The sequence below is a fragment of the Musca autumnalis genome, unplaced genomic scaffold (assembly GCF_047663935.1).
Source record: "Musca autumnalis isolate F117 unplaced genomic scaffold, ASM4766393v1 scaffold_1, whole genome shotgun sequence".
Classification (NCBI taxonomy): Eukaryota; Metazoa; Arthropoda; class Insecta; order Diptera; family Muscidae; genus Musca; species Musca autumnalis.
This window is the reverse complement of record NW_027411644.1, coordinates 77,428,005-77,434,004: the sequence shown is the minus strand read 5'-3', so window position 1 is coordinate 77,434,004 and position 6,000 is coordinate 77,428,005. Positions and strand designations below refer to the sequence as shown.

Here is a 6,000-nt window from a genome sequence, read left to right as displayed (position 1 = left end):
CAAAACAAAAATCATTTTCAAATTCTTCCCTCCACATATTTGCTGTACAACTGCAAAATCTTTTCTGTGTACCCAAAAATAAACAAATAAAGCGGCATCAACCTGCTTGCATGAAATTCAGTACAAGACTGAAGTAAAAAAATCAAAACATTTGCTCTCTTACTTTGCGTTCGGGTCGCGTGTGTGTGATTTGCCGAAAAACTTCGTAACCAAATCAATTCCCACGAACGGGTTTGAACTAGATGAATAAATAATGTTGAATAAATACAGCAGCTTTAAATTAATAATGAAAAGAAATGAAAAAAAAAAAAACATTCGAATTAGAAATGGAAACCAACCAACAACCACCAACCATTCATCCAGCCAAGCATATCCACTAACGCATTTAAATTTTAAAAACAAAAAATAACCACAACAACAACAATCACAAAACAAAAATTCTATGCAAATATTTACAAACGAGAGTAAAACTCTGAGAATTCACGGCAATTCATATTTCAAATGGAAAGAAAAGAAACACAACAACAACATGCACCTCCGCGCACCTACACTACCAAGGACCGGCAATTAAAGATTAGAATTAAACATATTAAAATTAGTAGCATCTCACGTTTCGAGTAAACGACTTCGAGTGTAATTCAATTCGTTGTCGTCGTCATCGGTTTTACGAGGAGTTTATTAATTATACCGCAACTATTAAAACAAAAAGAAATTTGATCCGTTCACAAAAAAGCATAATTAATAACAAAAAAGTGCAGTTTATGGAAAAAAGTGAAGAATCTCATCTGTCTGCTAAGATAGTTTTGAGAATTGTTGTTCGATTTTAAATAAAAGTAATTTTTGTTGGGTTTCAATGGAAATAATTGCAAAATAATATGTAAAAATAATTAAGTCATTGAACAAATTAATGAAAAATTCAAATATTTATTTTGTTTTATAATTTAAAAGAAAATTCTAATTCTACTGAAAACCTAAAGAAGAATAAAATACAAATAAGATATAATTTACGTGCCTTCCGTAGTGTTTCGTGATTGCATACCAAGCAAAGATTATATATTTTGAACGTGATTCCTAAAAGTATGCTTTAAAATTATTTGAAACCAGATGTCTCAATAAAATGCATTGGTTTTAAGAAGAAAGTCTTAAAATTAAACAAATGTTTTTAAGTAGAGAAAGACGAAGGAAATATTTATGATAGAAATAAAAGCAGAAAGAAGGATATCTGTATTTTGAGGGTGGGGCCGATCCTATTCCTTACACTCCTTTACTTAAGTTACTGGCTCCACAAAGGAACTCTAGATATACTATTCAGTTCAAGTAGTCTATAGCTTTTTCGAGGAATTTTCCTCTTGTACACTCCAAGTACTACGGCTTTAGTAAGTACCCACTCAGTCTTTAGGGCGAATGAAATTCGTTTCAGATAAATTGGAGTCACCCATCAGTTCGCATGCCCGTTTATTTCGGAACGAATCAACCGTTTTGGTCCAAACTTTGCACTTGTAATAATTTGTCTATACGTAGATCACTTTGGGAGATGGGTCATATCGATTCACCCACATATGTTTAAAATTTGTCTCTAAATGAACGCACTATAACTCTCGAAGAGAGTAACCGACTTGGTCCAAATATCGCACATCGTAATATTTCTTCCATCCATAGATCAGGTTCAAATATGAACTATATTGGTCCTTAGGATATATTCCAAAAATATTTAAATTTTTTTCCGTTTGTTTTGAAATTTGTAACAGCGGCTTGCCCCTTGATTGCAAATTTATTTATTTATTTATTTATTTTTTTTTTTTTTTTTTTGAAACAAAGTCAATAATTTCTATATAATGCCTGCCGGCATTAATTCATAAACGTACGCATTTGGGTATCCGATTTGGCTGAAACTTTGCTCCAAGAAACTTTTTATGGGCAAGTCCAAGCCCCCTGACATAATGACCCTAAAGCTCGAAAAAATTCCACGGTATCTAATGGAATGGCACAGTCCTTCAATGCCTCCTCCGCAAAAGTTTGCCGCTTTTGCGCTTTAATGGAAGACTTGTTGGCAGAGATCCGAAATACTTGCTCGAATTTTACTCGCGAGAGTTCGAGCGGGAGTACTCGCGCGAATTGAAAAAATAAATCGAGTATACTCCATTTTTACTCGTCACTCGCGAAGCAAATTTCAGACTTGCTCGATTTTACTCGAGTGTGAAAAATGTTTGCGAGTACGAGTACTTGAATAGTACTAGTTTTGCAAGAAAATACGAGTGGGAGTGAAAATGCTCGAAATAGAGTACAAGTTTACTCAAAAAGTAAAATCGAGTGAACAAGAATTGATATATTTTTGTGAAAAAATTGTTGGTGTAGTGGTGTGGGGGAAGTTGAGGGTGGTAATGTTGGGGTTGTGTCAAGTTGAGGGGGCATGTTGACAGCGGGGAAGATGAGGGGGCGCATGTTGACGTCGGGTATGTTGAAGACGGTGAAGTTGAGCTCGGGTATGTTAAGGGGGGGCGGGCAATTTGAGGGGGAACAAGTAGAGGGCGGGGAATTTGAAGGGGGCAAGTGTGCTCACCAAAAATTGACCTCCCCCACTTCAACTTCCCTGCCCACAACATGCCTTCCTCAACTTCCACCCCTCAAAGCATGAGTCTGATTGCGGATCTGTAGTTAGTCAGAGGTTAAAAAAAGGTTCTTCTGTTGCGATGAAAATGAAGTGGTCTCGGTACTGCCTGTGCGACTACATCAGTGTGAATCCTATCCAAGTCTGCCTGATAGACTCGTTGGTCTAGAGGTTCTCGTTTATAGCTTTGGACCTCTCTCTCTCTCTCTCTCTAGCTTATGAAGATCTTTCCTGACGTGCCTGGGTAGGGGAAGCCTTTCCATTAAATCATGACAGGGATGCTCCCTGCGATAATACCAAAGTAGGTACTGCATCGACAACAAACCTTCGTCTCCTCTTGAAGATGGTCCACTGGTGTCATGAGGAGGTACCCTGTTGCAGTCCTCAGGGCGGCATTCTGGCAGCTTTGAATATTCTTCCACTGCATAGCGCTAACATTTGCATACCATGCTGGCGCCGGTTTATTGTTTTGTAAGTGGTCAAAAAGGTTTCTTTGTCAGCACCACCAGTCGGGATAGACTTCGCAGCGGTTAAGAACCTGTTAGTTAGCAGTATCAGATTTAAGCATCTCCACATTCATAGGGCATCTGGTTGTCCACAGATCAAAAAAAAAACAAGAATTCAGATTGATCACGTTGTGGTAGATGGAAGACATTCATCGAGCGTGTTGCATGTACGATCGTTCCGAGCAGCAAGTGTCGGCTCGGATCAGCATCTTTGTTGCAGCAAAGGTACGTACCTGACTAAAGTTAGTAAATAACATACGAACAGACACAACACAAAAGTTGGACATCGGTAAGCTGCAATCCCAACAAATACCCGCAGCACAGGGACGTACGCAGGGGGGGGGGGCACTGGGGGCCCGGGCCCCCCCCGAAATGGTTTGGTCGACTAACATTTTTTGAGCTACTATAAGAAATTATTACGTTTTTCACTAAAATAATTTTTTACTTTTGGAATTTTCAAATGAAAACTTAGATTGTTCTGAATGTCATGTACTAAAAATTTACTTTATGAACAAGTTGTCTAAGAAATATTTAAAATTGTTTTTTTTTTGAATACTCTTTTTGAGAAAACTTCCACTGAAATCTGTATTACTTCTTTTTCTCATGTAATTTCATTATCAAATAATAAAGGGTCGAGGAATTCTATAATAAATATAAAGGTCTAAAGGCTTTAAACTCATTCTGCATTCATAAAATACGTGTTTTGTATTGTGCGGATTGGAAGTGAATGAAATGACATGTTTACTGGACAAAATGTACGATATATCAAGTGTTTTCCCTAGAGCATATCTCTAAAACCAATAAGAAATTTTTTTACTGTCCTTAATTTTTTATTATTTATTTTATTTAGAAACATTTATTGTTGTGCGTCATAAAGTGCTAATATCTGCTATAACACTATGCAACACTGAAAATGCAAACAACTTCTAGTGTGCATTTTTTGATAGTACATATTTAGACTACAAAAACCCTAGTAGGGTTTTGTCCTGTCAGATCCAGTTCGTATTTTATGGCCGCATCTAAACCGGGCTAAAATTACACTTTTTTGCATTTATCGGGCCTTTATCTCAGAAACGATTAGGAATTTGGCCTTGCTGTCTTAGGCAATATTGTAGCTCTGAACTAGTAGAACTTATCCTTTGAACAGACCATATAGGAAAAACTCCATCTAGGGCATCAAAATCTATAAAATATAGAAAATTTTACATAATTGCTGATATTCTGGTCAGTATCGGCTAAACTATTGGGAGTTGATCCAAGTAACCTTTTGCAAAAATCTTCCAAATAATGTTCTCAACAATTCTTTAGAACATTCTGAAACTCTAAAATACTTCATGTTGTTTCAGCGGTATTTTGTATCATATCTTTTACAACACGTATTTCAAACACAGTTCACACCAACAGTTTATTCTCGCATTTCGGATTTCACTACATTATTGACATTTTTATTAAATGGTCGTTGAAAAATGTACTGAAAACAACGACATAGAGGCATTTTACAACAATGACATGTTCTGAAAAGTTGTGTATTACATTCGAGGGAATATTTTTGCAAAAGAAAATATTCAGAAAAAATTAACGGTTTTGGAGATACAGTGTGAAATGTATAAAAATTGAGGAATTTTTGCATATATTTTGAAATTTGAGACAATAAATGTAGTTTTTCGAGTTCATTATTTCTCCAAATATTTTATTCTTGTTCTTATCTAAAAATTTGCTTCAGAGGTCAGAAGAAGATTCGCATTGGTTTCAGAGATATAGCCCTGAATTTCTTTCAAAACTCAATATTTAACCAGGTTTAGATGGGGCCATAAAATCCGAGCTGGATCTGGCACAACAAAACCCAACTAGGGTTTCTTGTCGTTTGGGTCTGTACTTTCAAAAAATCCTCAGTTCGAATTGTTTGCACAAGATCACCTTAAAAATGTTGCACAGTGTAAGTAGCATACCCACCTGCATTTTTCCTATCATTAACAAAGTTGTAGCTGAAAACAACCGCAAACAAAATTAATGCTCAAACATTGGTTAAATGGTATTAAAATCTGCTGTAATTTCGGGCTTTAGGCTAACGATAAAAATGTACCTTATCGAAATAATGGCCTTTGACTTCTCATATGTTTCGACAAAATCCGCTTCAAATAATTTGGTGTCGATTTAGCCCAGTTCTTTCGTCTGTCTGGTTCGAGCGCATAATAACTCTCGAACGGATAAACAGAACTTTAAGTCACATCGGTCCAGTCCTTTTTTCCCACAAGTCTATCTTTGTCGAAGGTCCAAATCGATTTCTTCGAGATATAGATTAGGTTCGCATATGGATTATATCGGTTCTCTCCTTCAGGTACCTCCCATACAAAATTTCAATATCCGATTTCACCGAAACTTTGAACATCCTAAAATTACTTCCGGGCGTTCATATGTATATCAAGTTCCAAGAGGGTCTATATGGGATACTTCCCTCACACAATTTCAAAATAAGTGCAATATAAGGGCTGTTCGAGAATCCATTGGACATTTTTGCCAATGCTACTCTTTGCGGTCTTGTTTACAGAGATATTCTATTTTTCGTGGGTAAGTCGATGCTTCCTGACATAACGGTTCAAAAGCTCTAAATCTTACCATGACCAACTAAAATGACGGATTGACACTATAACTTTCAAAAGGAATGACTTCCAATGTTAGATCCACTTCCAAAATGGATCATTCTTGCAGGTATCTTCTCCACAAAAGTGCAAAACTTTTGCACTCTTATCGAAGTCAAATTTATGATCACAACATAAACATTTACACAACGCTCACAATCGTGAAGTTTTATACCCAAATGTTTCGATATTTTTGTCGGAAATTGTATACGTCCTAAAAAGACAACGAAATTTTGAAACTCCCTGA

The 6,000-nt window shown here is 36.3% G+C and overlaps 1 protein-coding gene across 1 annotated transcript in view; it reads left to right on the top strand.

Annotated features, from left to right (window-relative positions):
- The first annotated feature begins 597 nt into the window (after positions 1-597).
- Dys (Dystrophin) overlaps positions 598-6,000 on the top strand; it is a 917,866-nt gene continuing 912,463 nt past the window's right edge. Inside the window, exon 1 of the mRNA XM_073982338.1 lies at positions 598-833. The gene's annotated coding sequence lies outside the window, so the exon portion shown is untranslated. The remainder of the gene's footprint in view (positions 834-6,000) is intronic.